A 17262-nucleotide genomic window follows, 5' to 3' on the forward strand; every position below is an offset into this window, starting at 1 on the left:
TTCAGGGTTGGCGGGCCGGATTAAACGGTCCCGTGGGCCGGATGTGGCCCGCGGGCCGTAGTTTGCCCACCCCTGCCATAGACCATAGCATGCTCCAACTACAACGCAACAGAGGATCCACCTGGCATGGGGAGCCCCGTTGCTACTAAGATGACAGGAACACCGAGACATACCCCCGCCTAGCGGAGTGGCGATCGTTGTTCGCAGACTTCGCCACCACCGCGAAATGAGAGGTCCAGCACTCCCTGTAGCTTGCAGTTGCTGAGATGAATCCAGTTGGGCCGTTCAGCAATTTTCACTGCGGTGGGGGAAATCAGCAAGACTTGGAATGGTCCCTCCCACCATGGCTGGCCTAGTTATTTCTTTTGATGACCTTGATGTAGATCCAGTCACCTGGATTGATGGGGTTGTCGACCTGTGAGGAGGAAAGATCAGGCGGCAGTAAATTTGCATTGGACATATCTTTCAGTTTGAGGGTCCTGATCATATAATCTGCCAAGGACTGTTCTTCATCTGCCCTTTGCAACTTTTGTCGTCAATTGTAATGCCCTTTTGAACGAGGCAGATAGGAGTGTTTGCGGGAAGAGTTTGAGCACTTCCTAATGATTCCTCCTAACCAAAGACCGTTCATGACAGGGGCTTTCCCATTTGTTGCCTCCTGTCTTAAAGGAGATTCCCTTATCCATGCCGTCTTCCTCCTAACACGTTCGCACCCACACAGGTTGTGCACATAAACGCACACACACCGAGCGCACGCACAAAGCTCAGACAAACGACAACAGCCTGACACAACTTTACAGAGATTACGCACGAACACAGAACACAGACAAAGGGATTCTACGTATACATCTCTCATGTAGCTTCTTTTGATAGAACCTCCTATTGGTATAGCGGACTGTTTAGCATATAATCCCTTACTCAACTCCCTTGCTTCTACTTTTCCATGTCGGTGCAGTCGTAAGTGACCCCTATTGGAGTCATTTTCTTTTTAACTGTCGCCTTATGCGACTCCTATGCATGATTGTGTGAAAATCAAAAATTGAACGTATCCAACTTTCTGACCACCCAACCTCCACTGTGGTGCAACGAACTTACTATTTTATTGAGTAGGTACATTGAGCAACCTAGCTTCCTCTTGACTGAATTCACTTTAGTCCAAATGTCCTGTTCTAAAATTTATATACGTAACTCGACCTCTACTTCTTAAGCCTGATGAGCCAAAACATCAGATGTTGCGCTTGTTTCCTACCGTTTTAGGCTATTTGTCCTATCCAAATCTGTCCAGTCTCCGATTATGATGCTTTTCTCTGTAGCTCTAAGCATTATTTAATTTTTTAACAAATTTCCTCAGTTCTGTCAAACCCAGCGCACAATGAATCTCCCTTCCACTTTGGCCCAAGGTCCACCAAGTTTGGTAACGCCACAGCAAGGAGTGCGATTTGGCCGTCGGACACTTCTTTTGCAGCACCTCACACTCTCAAGTTGGTGTTCTTTTGTTGTTGCTTCAGAGCCAACCCATCCATCACTCTCGAATGAGTCCATTGTTCAAATGAGTCTATTTTGAACAATGTGAGTTCCTCCGCTTTTCACTGTCTTTTCTCGTCCCCGATGGTGTCGTCTTTTCTCCGGAGTGTACTTGCCCCCCTCCAAGCACAACAACAGTCTTTCCTTGTCCTTGCCAAAGGTCAAAGAGGCCTCAAAGCCAGGCACCGTTTTGTAGACGTCCACGGCTGCAGGCGGAGTCTCGGGATCGAGTTTCAGGGATCCAGGCACTGGGAGTGACAGACTGGGACATCAAACTTGTAACCAAATGTAGCTGCTGCCATCAATTCGCTAGTAACGTTTGTTTACCAAACTTCAAATTCTCCTAGTAACAGCAACCTCGTCTTTATATTGTAAGTCCTGTAACTCATCCTATTTTCGAGCTACGTTTTGTCTATAGTTCCAATTTAATGGGACAGTACATTGTGTTTTGAGTATCATTATTCAAAATTAACTCATCGAGGTCTGCGTTCCACATCTAGCCCTGATCTATGTCTTGACCTCTCAAACGTTATTACCTGTGTCATGCTTGCTCAAAAATGTGACTTAGAATATGGTGCTGTGAATTTCCAATCTCACTGATCAAATTGGATCCCGTTTCTTAGCTTTTCTTTCTCATGCTCCTGTTAGCCTGCAATTGTCCAAATCAATAATGTTTTCTATTAACTGTCTTTCTTTTGAACCTCTAAATCTCTCGTGTTGCTAACCTATCTACACCAGGAAGGGTCTTAAAGAAAGGACCAACAGATTACTCCCAACATCTCCTCATTATTTATGAGTTAGCCCCCCTTTCCTCACTCGGGTGCATATCTTGCCAGTTGTTAATGGAAACCAGATGTGTCTCGTGCCAATGAGTCTACGTTCATGGACCAAGGCTCAAACAATCCCGCACGAACCTGACCCAAAACATGACCCGGTCACACTTAGGCTTACTAGTGAGATATGCATTGCATAATACAAGAATAAAAATTTACCACAGTATGACACCAAATGTACCATTTTTTACCATGTATAATGCGCACGATTTAACTAATTTATTGTCCTAAAATCTGGGGTGCGCATTATACATGGGTACAATTTTTTTTTTAATTTATTATTATTATTATATTTTTAAGAAAATCTCCCTCGAAATAAAACTTGAAATCACCTTTCTTCTTGTTTGTTGTCAATCGCGCATCGCATTCAGCCATCCTGCCCAACACACTTAGTCAGTAAAATTCATAATTGACGACTGTTGGGTTCACAACATTAACTGAACAGAATCTCACAGAGGCGGGATATGTCTTTGTTGGCGTGCGACTCCTGCAGAAGGACACACCCCAGCCACAGCGAAGTGTACATGAATGCATAGCTTCTTTAGACAGGAAGGACATTCCACAGCACAACAGGATACTATCTCGGACAGAAGCGGTATGGTCGGCTCGTGACTTTAGCTAGACAAATGGGACGGATACCCCTGTGGCGGTCTCATGATCTCCACTTAAATAGGACGTTTGTCTGCTTCAGCTTATCGCATGACAACCTCATGTCCTGTGTATGGATAGCTAACAATGGGGCTTATTGTATAGCGCGACTCGTGACTCCGGACATGAGTTCCTTAGCCAGCCATATGCTACAAAGTCATTATCACGAGGCCAAACTGTCACACTACGGAAAATTTTGCACACATAAGTAGATACATAGAATCCAATGATAAAAAGTATATTTTTTCCAACAACGACACATCGTTTGATGCGATGATGCAATCCTTGATGGTGTGCTATTGTCAAATATCGTTTGTCTTTTAATCTCCATCGCAGACCGGATATCATACGGAGGCCGCCATGACAGTACGTGCAGAACGGATGCGCAAGACACATCAGCTATATAAAGAGCGAGAGTTCAGGTCTCTACCTATAAGTTTCAATTCACAGTTTAATTAGCAGTTTCAATCAGCAAATAACAAAATGCGTATTACAGGTAATATTTTATTTCACAACACTTTGCCTTGTTCCTTTCTTCTCTGCTGTTCACTTCAAACACGCTCCATACTGTTAGGGTTTGCAGAATATCTTCATCGTATGATTATGTTGGAATATAACCTGTAATAATTTAACTAGTTTGTCCTGTCTAGACAAGATTAGTTTACCAAAGTGCTAAGATCATTTCAACTTATTGACTAGCTGCAGAGGAAGCAATCAAAGTTGCTTTGTTTACAGAACGTCGTAAAAGGTCCCCTGCTATGCTTTGATCAGCAGGGGACCCCTCTTCACCCAACCTGTGTGTTCCCAAACCCCCACTTTCAACCCCACGTTGTTTCTCTCGATAAATAAGCGCCTGACGAGGCCTGAGTCAGATTTCATTCGACTATCGCTGAGAGCACAGCGACGAGTGAACTCTCCGCCTGCAGGTGTCTAAAACGACTAACTTGTCTCCAGTGTGGTCCTTGCAAAATAAGTTAGAGTGAACACCACCCTAACACATACGAACAAAATGCTCTCATATCAGACGCTTGCTCGATCACCTGCTCGTTTGCTGTCACAATGTACCCTACACAAATCCGAAACATTTGTTGCGGCTCCGAGTCACGACGAGGGGCAAGTTTTGGTTTCCAAGGGTGTTTTTATTCCTCTTCAACTTTTCTCCCATACAGAGCCGCCTTTTTCACATGTCCGCACGTCACTTTCCTCTGTTTTCATTTTAACCTAACTCATTGCGGTGGTGCCTTTATGGGCAGTCGGAGAAATCAACGCCAACAAAGAAAATACATCCAGCCTAGTTTTAAGAAATCACCAGAAAGATCACCATGACAATTGTGAATAATAAATGAATAATTATTATATATATTATATATATTATTATTATTATAATAATAAATAATTGTGATAAATAACTGGAACATCACTCAAATATTGGTGATCCCATTGAGAGTCCCACATATTTCTTCGCTATCGAGTTTGCTACTGCATGCGCAGTGATACTGACCGGCAGAATAACATCCGGTTGTTCCCAAAGATGATCTTTTTTCTGAAATAATTTTATGTTTACGGACTCAGCCCTCACCCACCTGGAGAAAAGGGACTCGTATGTGAGAGTGCTGTTTGTGGACTTCAGTTCTGCCTTCAACACCATTGTGCCACAACGCCTCATCAGCAAACTTGACACGCTGGGCCTCAGTACCTACCTCTGCAACAGGCTACTGGACTTCCCCTGTCAGAGGCCACAGGTGGTACGTGTTGGCGACAAAATCTCCGCCAGCATCACGCTGAGCACGGGAGCCCCCCAAGGCTGCGTGCTCAGTCCGCTGCTCTTCACCCTCTTGACGCACGACTTCACTGCAACCTACAGCGACAACCGCATAGTGAAGTTTGCTGACGACACGACTCTGGTGGGTCTCATCACCAAGGGAGACGAGACTCAATACAGGCTGGAGGTTGACCTTCTGACCACGTGGTGCAGGGACAACAACCTCCTGCTGAACGTCGACAAGACCAAGGAAATTGTGGTGGACTTCCGGAAGGGTCACACCCAACACCTGCCGCTGACCATCGACGGGGCTGTGGTGGAGAGAGTGAGCAGCGCCAAGTTCCTGGGGGTGCACATCAGTGAGGATCTCTCCTGGTCCGCCAACACCGCATCACTGGCAAAGAAAGCCCAGCGCCACCTGTACTTCCTGCGGAAACTCAAGCGAGCGAGTGCTCCTCCGGCCGTCATGACTACATTTTACCGCGGCACCATTGAGAGCGTCCTCTCCAGCTGTATTGCTGTTTGGGGTGGCGGCTGCACTGGCTACAACTTGAAGGCCCTGCAGCGCATAGTGAACACGGCTGGTAAGATTATCGGTGCTTCGCTCCCCTCCTTGAAGGACATTTACACCTCCCATCTCACCCGTAAGGCGACCACGATTGTGAGTGATGTGAGTCACCCCGCTCACTCTTTGTTTGAGCTTCTGCCCTCTGGGAAGAGGTACAGGAGCCTGCGCTCCCGCACGACCAGACTCTCCAATAGCTTCATACTCCAGGCTGTTAGGATCCTGAACTCGCCCCCCCTTTCTGCGTAGCGTCCTGTACTTTGCGCTATGCTTACTGTCTGCTGTACGCACACTGGCTCAGTTTTGCTCCTCTTATTTCTTGGGTTATTTGTTTATTATTTATTCATCACTCATTTTATTTATTTATTATTTATTAGTTATTGTTTGTGCCTTCTTGTTTTTATTTTGTGTCGTCTACTTGTATGTTTATCGTGTACTGTGTCTCGTCACCGTGGGATGGAGGAAACGGAATTTCGGTCTTTGTGTGTCTGACATATGAAGGGATTTACAATAAAGCCGACTTTGACTTCGACTTGACTTAAGTAGGAGTCAAAATTTGGGTGCGTATTATACATGGGTACAGTCTGACGTCAGCGCCGCATCTACTTCCGGAGTCGGAGTCAGCTTTATTGTCAATTCCTTCATGCCAAGACACACAAAGAAATCGAAATTACGTTTCCTCCATCCCACGGTCACGAGACACAGTACACGAGTAACATACAAGTAAACAACGGGGGAGAGAGTTCAGGACCCCAAAAGCCTGGAGATCACAAACTTCGCCAGAGGCGAGCAGTGCTTGCATCCCACCACAGAGTCCCGGCACCATTCGCGCATTCCACCTCCTCGCGATGTTCCTCCTCGTATAATGGCCCGGTCCGCCCGATAGCACGCTAGCCGCTCCAGATGCACAGCTGTTACGCACTGTTCGGTTCGTAAATCTCAGCAGACATGTTGATGCCCAGCGATGGAACGTTCGCCAGAAGAAAGGAAGGCACGGCCGGGCGAGCTGGGTTGGCCGCCAGCCTGGCCCGGACGCCCCCGCTCTCGCCCCTCTTCAGCCTCCTCGCACACCGCTTCTGACGCTTCAGGACGGAGCAGACCGAGCGCCTTTAATGTCCCCGCTTCAAAGTCCAGATCGCCACAAAACTCGCTTTCGTCGATGTCGAGCAGAACCAGCCCGCTGTACTTGTAGCACAACCCGGTGCGACGAGACGAACACACAAAACTGTCGGACAAACCCACATTAAACGACAAAACAAAACACCGTTCGGGACAGAGAAAGGCCGCTGTGTGTGCACGCGCCGCCATCTTACTTCCGGAGAGTTGTTTGTAAGTGACACAGAGGACAAACATTGTGATGGATTTAATGATATGGAGTGATGGTTTGATTCAAGTCAAGTCAAGTCAAGTTTATTTGTATAGCCCTAAATCACAAGCAGTCTCAAAGGGCTTCACATACACAGAAATTGACAATTATTCTCAAAGCATCCCCTGATCTTAAGCTCCCAAAAGGGCAAGGAAAAACTTAAAAACCCCTACCAGGGGAAAATGAGAAACCTTGAGAAGGGACCACAGATGGAAGGATCCCCCTTTCAGGATCACCAGGTTGAAATGGATGCAGAGAGGGCACAAATGATACAACATGAAAATCAATTAAATAAAAAGTGGATGTCCATGTCATAGCAGAGGGCTGCCGAAGGAGCCCTCAATTGTCCTGGCAGTGTCTTCGAGGAGGTTGAGCTGCAGTTCCCCCATCCTGAATTGGCCCACGAGAATCCAGATAGCCGCTGTCAGCATGGGTGCCACCTAACCACCTCCCCGGCCGGGGAGGGGGGAGGGAGGGGGTGGAGAGGGAGAGAAAACAAACTCCAGCCGAATCGGCCACTACAGGTTAGTTAAAGGCCATGTCATAGAAATGTGTCTTTAAACGTGTCTTAAATGTTTCTACTGAGGTAGCAGTCCTAATATCCATTGGTAGGGCATTCCAAAGCTCTGGAGCCCGAATAGAAAATGCTCTAGAGCCTGCAGACATTTTCTTGGCCCTCGGTGTCGCTAAAAGGGTAGCGTTTTGCGAACGAAGGTTACGAGACGGAACATAAGGAACAACTAGGTCGACGAGATATGAAGGCGCTAAGCCATGCAGCGATTTATAGGTTAGTAGAAGAACCTTGAAGTCACATCTTAAATGGACCGGGAGCCAATGTAAGTTGGCTAGTATTGGGGTAATGTGATCAAATTTTCTTGTCCGAGAAAGCAGCCTTGCAGCAGCATTTTGTACTAACTGTAGACTTTTGATGCGGGACTTAGGAAGACCCGAAAATAGTACATTACAGTAGTCCAGGCGCGACGTGACGAACGCATGTATAATAGTTTCCGCATCACCAGTCGAGAGGATCGGACGAATCTTTGCAATATTACGAAGGTGAAAAAACGCAATTCTGGTTATATTCTTAATGTGCTTTTGAAAGGAGAGAGTTTGGTCAAATATTACCCCGAGATTAGTTACAGTATCGCTTTGAGTGATAGTACGGTTATCTATAGTTATAGCGGTTTCCTTGAATAAGTGTTGATAACGAGTTGGACCAATTATCAACATCTCAGTTTTATCTGGGTTAAGACGAAGGAAGTTGAGAGACATCCATTGCTTGATCTCCGCAAGGCACTTCTCAAGATTACAACAATCCCGCGGATCTGTCATCGATAACGGCATATATAATTGGGTGTCATCCGCATAGCATTGAAAACTAATATTATATTTACGTATTATGTCCCCAAGCGGAATCATATAAATATTAAAAAGAATTGGTCCGAGAACCGATCCCTGTGGGACACCACATGTAACATTATAGAGCTCCGACGACGCATTACCATGGACCACTCGGTGCGTCCTGTTTGATAGATAGGAATGGAACCAGCCTAGTGCTGACCCTGAAATACCAACACAACTTTTAAGACGCCCTAATAAAATATCGAAGTCTACAGTGTCGAAGGCAGCACTAAGATCGAGTAGTAACAGTACAGACGAAATGTTTGAATCCATAGCTATGAGGAGATCGTTAGTCACTTTAGCAAGTGCTGTCTCAGTGGAATGATTAGCTCTAAAACCAGACTGAAAAGTGTCATATCGATTATTGGCGACCATGTAGTCAATAAGCTGCTGCGCTACTACTTTTTCAAGAAGTTTTGCTATGAATGGGAGGTTTGAAACTGGCCTATAATTACTGAGACAGTCCGGGTCAAGATTTGGTCGCTTAAGTAACGGTTTAATGATAGCGGTTTTAAAGGCTGTTGGCACTATCCCAGAGGAGACAGACAGATTGATTATATTTAAGACGGACGGTCCTAAAATTTGAAATAATTCTTTAAGTAGTTTGGCTGGAAGAGGGTCGAGTAAACATGTTGCTTGTTTAGCCGCACTAACCAATTGTGTAAGCCTTTCAAGAGACACGCTTTTAAAAGTTGAGAGGGTTGTTGCATGATCATCAGCGTTGGTAAACGGCGGGCTCGACCGAGCGATTGGAATGGTATTCTTGATCTCATCCCTAATGGATTCAATCTTTTGAGCAAAAAATTTCATGAACTCGTCAGCTGAGTGGAAGGACCTATCGGGGGTCGGCTGGCGCAGAGTCAGCTTTGCCACTGTATCAAATAGGTGTTTCGGATTGTTTTTATTGAGATTAATAACTTGCGAAAAATATCGAGTTTTTGCTAAGATAAGCGCATCTTTATATTTCAGGAGGCTATCCTGCCATGCCTGATGGAAAACCTCAAGTTTGGTTAGACGCCATCTGCGCTCATGCTTTCTACATAATTGCTTAAGCGTACGCGTTTCATCTGTGAACCACGGAGTAGGCACTCTACGGCGAGTTTTCAGACGTAACGGCGCCACAGAGTCAATGGCATTTAACAATGTCGCATTGAATTCATTTGTAAGATTATCAATAGAGCCGGCGTACGTGAGAAAATTAGTGGTTGCCGGCGACAGTATTTCAGATAGCGCAGTTGCAGTCATGGAGTTGAAATGACGGCTCCTATAATGCTGATTGCTCTCTTGTCTTTGACAAGGAACTAGAATTTCAAACTTTATTAAGTAATGATCAGACAAAACAGTAGTGTATGGCAGTACTGCTATATTTGAGGTTGCAAGTCCTCGGGATAATACCAGATCTATGGTATTTCCATTCTTATGCGTTGCTGCCTGTACAGCTTGCGTAAAACCAAAGGTATCAGTTAAAGTCTGAAACGCCGAAGTAAGTGGCTCTGACGGTAAATTCATGTGGATGTTGAAATCGCCCATGATAATTATATTATCCGCATTGGTTACTAGATCAGCCACAAATTCTGAAAAGTCATCCAGGAAGCCAGAGTAAGCCCCGGGTGGACGGTAAATAACAACAAGATAAAATGACGGTAAAGCGGTGGATCGGACAATGAGAACCTCAAATGTTTTAAATACGTTGATCGAACGAGGCCTAAAACTAAGCTCGGAATTCGAGATGAGGGCGACACCCCCACCCTTTTTTCGAGGACGCGCCACATGCGAGCTCACAAAATTTGGAGGCGAGGCCTCATTAAGCGGCATCAGTTCATTAGGTTTTAACCAGGTCTCGCATAGACCAAAAGCGTTTAGATTATGTTCTGTGATGAGATCATTAACGAGAATGGCTTTCGTATGAAGCGATCTAATATTCATAAAACCAAGTTTAAGTGTAATTGGTCGATCCGGGTGCGTATTTATCGAAGGATATTTATACGAAATGCGAGTAAGATTGTGTTCTCTAGGCCTGACATCACCTCTCAAATGTTTGTTAGCGCGGTGGGATGATACGACCGTGGGAATCTGATAGTAAATATTTGTTACACGTGTAGAATTATCTGAAACCGGCACCGTTTCCTCAGCAAAACCGGTCGGGGTGGAGTGATTGGATTTGTCTACTACCCCAGTAGAAAGTGCGTTTATGTGTACTGTAGCACTATTCAAACTATCACGCTCTAGTCTACACAAGGAGCTATGTGCATACTGGGAGTCTAGCCTAGCGCTAGTTAACTTTATCTTAACAGACTCCAAACCCATCCTGACAGGTGGTCTAATCACCTGTGACCCGGCCTGCTCTAAAGTGACCTGTCATGTGTGGCTCAAACAGTAATCTATATTCCTAGAAAGAGTGAAGGCGCCTTCACGGTTAGGGTGAAGGCCGTCCTTCTTCAGCAGGTCGGGGCGGCCCCAGAAGGAAGGCCAGTTATCTATAAAATACAGTCCCTGCTTCTTACAGAACCCAGCCATCCATCGATTAAGGGAGACTAATCTACTAAGCCTCTCATCAGTGCCTCTCCCAGGCATTGATAAACTTAATATGTTACGTCAGGCACGTTCTCAGTTCCTTGTCTATGTAACGTTAGCATACCGTACTGTTCAGCCTGTTGTTGCCTATTCATGTCTCTTCTTGGTGTTGGATTTTGTCAAATACATTTCCCCCAAAAATACGAATTATACTCCGGTGCAAGTTATATATGTTTTTTACTTCTTTATTATGCATTTTATGGCTGATGCGAGTTATACTCCGGAGCGATTTATAGTCCTGAAAATATGGTAATTGCACCAAATTATCAAGTAGTTTAGACAAACATTCTTTGTTAACAATAGAACTACCAATTTTTGTAACTACTAGAATTAGCAGGCATCATTTTGACGGCTTGAACTCTGAACTTTGACAATGACTGTCACGGACAGAGGTGAAAATGGAACAGGGCGACCAAGTGCAGCTTGGACCAGGGTTTATTGGAGCAAACTCAAACTAACAGACTCGGTAACTAACATAACTCTCTGACAAACTCAACCACAGGGCTGACCGAAGAAGACGTGGAACAAAAAGACAGGGTGACATTACTAAGGACAGGAACAGGAACCAAACAGACATCATGACAGTAACACATGCATCATCAATGCTCCGACAGGGAGTGACACACAGACAGGACTTAATATACAAGACAGGTAACAAGAGGCAGGTGAGAATGATCGCACTGATCATGGGCACACAGGAGGGGTGGGGCGAGCACACAGACACACTGTCAAGTGAAATGGTGGTACGAGATGTTGTAAAATTAGGTATTGAATTCGGCCCAGGCACATTGGCTATCCCAAAACATGCAGTAGTTCAAAATTTCACCAGGAGATGGTGTTAAAGCTTGACATAGGGGTGACCTGATGGAAATTAACTAATAAATTAAACTGTTAGCAATTGGGAGGACACGACCTGCTCAAACACGTAGCAACGCACAATTTTGGAATATGAGTTTGCTATGCCATAATTTTAAGATGCAACAGCTTGAGCAATATCAATATATGTGTTTAAGTTGGAGGAACCCATTATTGTGTTAAGTACTATTATGTGTTTTGTCCAACCTGTATTTAACATTGGTGTTCGGTCCATACCTGAATGTATTAAGTTGAGAGGAGACATTAAGGGCTAATACTAAAAGAACGAACGAGCAAAACAGGAAACATCGGCATCCGGTGATTGCAGGTGTTTCCTGCTTGAAGCAAGGTTGCCAAGACAACCAGTGGTTTCCAGCTGGCCTGGACAGGGATCAGCTAAGGAACATTCTCGAAGCTTCCAGAAACTTTCAGAAAGGCCACCTCACGTGCCGGTGAGGTAATTACGATGAGGTAATGCCAGAAGCCTATAAATATGTTGCCCGGACACAGAGCGGGCGCGCTCTTCCTGGTCAGGGCGATGGGCGTGACGCTGCCCGGAGTAAAAGAACGAAGATGGATTTTGCATTATTTTTGAGATTGAACCAAAATCTACTAAAATGAATTTCCAGAGTCTTCGAATTGGACTTTATCAAATTTTAAGCTTCGAGGAAAGCAAAGGAGACAGCCGCTGGTAGAAAGGAGAAGTCACCAATTTTACTTTTTTGGCTAGGCTCCTCACGGCCAGACCTTTCCTCTTTTTTAAACAGAATTCGGATTTTGGAACGAAGGAGAGCCGATCACTCGACTTGTTCAACCAAATAGGATTCTAGACCTTTAGTCTCCTCTCTTGTTCTGTGTGGGTGAGTCTTGTTATTTTGTTTCTTCGACTTGTAATTCTTTTTCTTGCTTATTCATTGAATCTCTTAAGCCTTAATTCGGTATCGATTATTTCGTATTAACTATGTCGAGCATGGTTTTATATGCGGTAATTACAACTTTAAAATGTCTTTATTTCCCTATCATAGTCATTCTTTAAATCCGTTCAATTCTTTTTAAAGTGAAGACAGCTTTAATCTTTAACATCAGGAATTGTCAGATCTGGTTCAAAGTAGTTATCTTGAGCTCAGCTAGGGCGAGGGCGCTCTAGTAAATTAACGAATCCTTGAGGTCTTAACAAAGGCATCTAAAAAATATCCGAAACGTAATACCAGCATCAAACAACCGAAGGGAGCCATCATTATGGCGCGGTCATTTCGACGACTCACCTCGTATAGAGTTACTCGGCTCGCGCGTCGGATGACTTGAGATGGATTGGTGTCGTATAGAAATTAGATTGATTCTAGTAGAATTAATTTAACTCGGGTGGTCAGCTACGGACGAGTCCCTTCGCCCCGGCTTATTGAACCCGTTACTGGGGAGCCGGAGACACTTCAATAAAAAGTGCCCGTTTGACAACACTGACAAACTACAAACTACAAACTAACACACGCAGACATGATCGGGGATGAGTCGTGACAATGACATAATCGGCTAAAATGATTAATGCTGTGTGAGTGATCCTTTTTGAGCTCCCTAGTATTTTTCCAGGGCCTGAGCCAGGGGATGGGCGGATTGTCCGGCACACACCTGTGCGGCAGCCCAATTAGCTATTTAACTGTTGGGGAGAACACTGGTTGCCAGAATATTGTTGCTGTTCTCTAGTATTCGCTGTCAATCGTTTGCTCATTTCTCGTCGCAATTATTCCTTTCCTTGTAGTACTTTTGGTTTTCCTCACTTGTGTAGTCAGGATTACCTTGTGTCTATTTTTTACCTCATTATCTCATTATTTACAGTAAGGATGAGTTATTTTCTTCGCATCTTGCAATTGTGTTTTTTTTTGTGTTAGTCTTTTGTGTGACATATCAGACGGGACAACCAAATGCAACACAATGCAGACTTTATTCTTGATGATGATTGTTGATGTTGTTGTTGATGTTTATGACAGGGCATTAGACTTGGCGTTGTGAGAACCTGGTCTGTAGGAGATGGTAAAATTAAACCGGCCACAGAACCCGGTTTGTAGGACAGAGTCATATTAAACTGGCTAAATAACTGAGACCACCGAGCCTGACGTGAGTTTAGTCTCTTGGATGTCCTCAGGTACTCCAGGTTGCAGTGATCAGTGCAGACATTAAAAGGGTTTGCCACTCCTCCAGGGTCAGCTTTACCACGAGGAGCTTGCGGCTGCCGATGTTGTAGTTGTGCTCTGGAGGTGATATGCGGCGTGAGAAACCGGGCCATTGATGGAGTTTGTTGTCCTGACTGCTGCGCTGCGCTACTCCCACATCCAAGAAATCCACCTCGACAACATAGGATAGGCGTGGAAGTGAACCTCCCCTTCAACTGCCTAGTCGGCCTCACTGGTTCTCCGGAATGGAGAGACGCAACCAGATCAAAGTCAAAGTCAAAGTCAGCTTTATTGTCAATCTCTCCACATGTCACAACACACAAAGAGACCGAAATTACGTTTTTCTCTATCCCACGGTGACGAGACACATAACACGACAGACATACAAGTACGCGACACAATATAAAAACAAGGCAAAAATTCAAACAATCAATAGTAAGAGTGATGAATAAATAATAAACAGATAACACAATAAATAAGAGGAGCAAAACGGAGCCAGCAAGCATAGCGCAAAAGTAAAAAACATCATAAACAAAAAGGCACAAACAATAAATAATAAGAGTAATAATAAATAAACAGATAACACAACAAATAAGAGCCAGTGTGCATACAGACAGTACAGACAGTAAAAGTACAGGACGCTACGCAGAACGCGCTGAGAGCTGGATGATTGCACTCGTCGTTGTTTGCTGGAGGTTGGGACGGGTGTGCATGTTCTAGACATAGCATGACTATTTGAGCTTTCTGGTGGGTACCTTCAGCCAGGATAATCTGCAACGCCCTCCTCACTGTGTTTATCTCTGCCTGGAAGGAAGAACACCATCTGCTCGTTGGTATGGCAAGAAAACGGTGGATATGGGGATCACTTGGTGCACTGGTGGTAACAATGATGCCACCACCGCCTGTTGCATTACCGTTTGCTGCTGACCCATCAGTGTAAATGACGAGATCATAGATAGCCCAGTCCTTCTTCAGGCGCTGCCTCAGCCATCTCCTGTTGGCATCTGCATCTCCAGTCTTCTTCCCGGACGTTTCGAAGATGTGGTCACATATCTCTAGCCACGGGGGTAGAACGGTGAGAGCTGTCTGTGGCTTCGACATGTCTTTTGGGTTCGCTGTTGGACTTCAGCGACTGATAGCGAGGATTTGATAGTGGTTGCCACAGTGTCTTATCATAGGCTATTGCTCTCAGCTGGGCAGCCCTCGTTTTTACAGTGGGGAGGTCTGCGCCCCAAAGCAGCCATGCCATACTCCAAAGTTGACTGACCAGTGGCTATATACGTTGACCCCTGCCTGCCGCCGCAACTTACGGCCGATGGTAAATGTTGACAAACGTGAGCTGTCGGTCCTACGTCACCCCAGGAATTTAGGAGTGGCATTGTAGCGGATGGGTTGACCATGAGAGTAGGGCGCCGTTTTGCCTCATGGGTGTTAGTGCTGAAGAAGGAAACTTCACATTTTTACACTGAGATCTCCATCTTCCATTGCTGAGTCCATTCACTGACTCCCTCGAGGGCTCGTTGGAGTTGATGTTCTGCTCTACCCGTACCCAGACAGCGATGTCGTCGGCAAACAGACTAACCTGTTGTGTTGGGATGGCGGTGGGCAAGTTGTTGATGTAGAAAAGAACGGGTGGTGAGAGCACCGACCCCTGCGGGAAGCCTTGCTTCATGATGCCGGTCTTGCTTCTCTTGCCCTCGAAGGTAACCCTTGTTAGGCGATTTGATAGCCAAGCCTGAATCCACCACACCATCTTGGCTGACACTCCTCGCTGCCACATTTTGAGTATGAGGGCGTCACACCAAACTTTGTGGTAAGCCCAAGAGTAGTCGATGAGATTGCATGGGGTTGCGCTGGAAGCCGTCGCTTATAGATTGAGAAATGTGGATAAGCTGGTCTTCTGTGCTGCGGGCAGTTCAAAACCCAGCTTGGTTCTGGTTCAATAGATCATCTCTGACCTCACTGAGTGTGAACTCGCCGCATACTTCGGAATCAAGATCCTCCGCCCTCTAACGGGAGTTCAAGAGCTTCTTCATACCTCGATCAGACTTTTCGAACTTCAGAATGCTTACATCCCTGTACACCTCTACGAAAGCTGGGGCCATTTGTTTAGGGCTGACGTCGTTGGTGCCTTGATCTGTAATGATTTTAGCAGTGTCTTGGCTTTGTGGAGCAGTGAGACTTCTTAAGATCAACCACATTTATTTCTTGCCTTTCACTGCTAGGACCTTCCTCTCCCAAATTTCCACTTTACGTTCCCTCAACAGCTGTTTCACTTCTGTGTATTTGTTTGTTCAATCAGTTGACTGAACTTTTGTGAAAGGAGTCTCTTTCAGATACTGCTTTTGCTATTTCTCTCGTCTTCCAACATTCTCTGGACATCCCAACCACATTCAGACCGATGTGTTTTTTCGCAGCTGGGAGGACTGCTGCACAGAAACGTAAATACTTCTCTGTTACTGTGGGCTCGTTGTTGATGTCTGAACTTCACAGATTGGTGTCTAAGGCATCTGTGAAAACCCATTGGTCCTCTTTCGTCCAATCCCGTTACCTCTCAGCTTCTCCGTTGACAGGTTAACAGTGGTGAGAATGGGTCGGTCACTGGGAGTTTGTCAATCGGCTGCCAGTCACATCTGGTGCGGAGGCATTCGTGGACAATGGCAACGTCTGGCGAGGACGGACCCTGGATCTGTAGGTGTAGGTCGCTGCGGGTCGTTGAGGAACGTACCATTGGCGTCCATCATGATCTCTTGCTAAACTATCGCCTCTCTCATCGGGGGGGGGGGGGGGGGGGGGCTGTGTGATTGCAGATGTCTGCATGGGCATTGAGTTTACCACACACTACCTCATTGGCTACACTACGTTGGCTCATAGTGCAGGTTGGAAGTCAGCCATCGTGAAATTGATTCACTGCAGAAAGTGTGAGTTCTCTGGAAGAACGTACCAGTTGGAGACGATGATCGTCTAGAGATGGGGCACCAGGATCTCGATCGTCAGTCTTTCGAACGCACCGCTGTGGATGTCATCACAAAGTCTGTAAGGAAAATGTTATCTCACGTAGGTCAGCAAACACCCATCCTTCCCCTCCCCTTGCACCGGACGATCTCGTCTCATAGTGTTGAAGTTGCGAAGATCAGGAGTTCTGTCGTTTGGGTGCAGGTGGCTTTCCTGGATACACACAATATCAACATTGTTCTCATTCACCAGGTCCTCCAGGAGCGGGAGCTCTCGATGTACGCCATTGGCATTCCATTAAAGGATGCGTAATTGAGGTTGCCTGACCCTCCTGCAGGCTCGGTCAAGTTTGGGCTGGTTAGTTCGGTCATCTTCATTCAGGCTCCTTCATTGGCCACAAGGTTGGGCAGCACCACCTTTGCGACTGCAAGGCCACATCTGCTTGACCGCGGGTTGACATCATGCATTGGATGTGGAATGGATTCTTTCAATTGCAACAGACCAATCTTCTCGCTTCTCTTCTTATGCTTCCCTTACACTCAGTGCACCTGGTGCCAATTAACTCAAGCTCAACTGTTTGGACATCAATGTGGCTTGGAAAAACACTTGTT

This window comes from Syngnathus typhle, linkage group LG6 (assembly GCF_033458585.1).
Source record: "Syngnathus typhle isolate RoL2023-S1 ecotype Sweden linkage group LG6, RoL_Styp_1.0, whole genome shotgun sequence".
In the NCBI taxonomy this organism is placed as follows: domain Eukaryota; kingdom Metazoa; phylum Chordata; class Actinopteri; order Syngnathiformes; family Syngnathidae; genus Syngnathus; species Syngnathus typhle.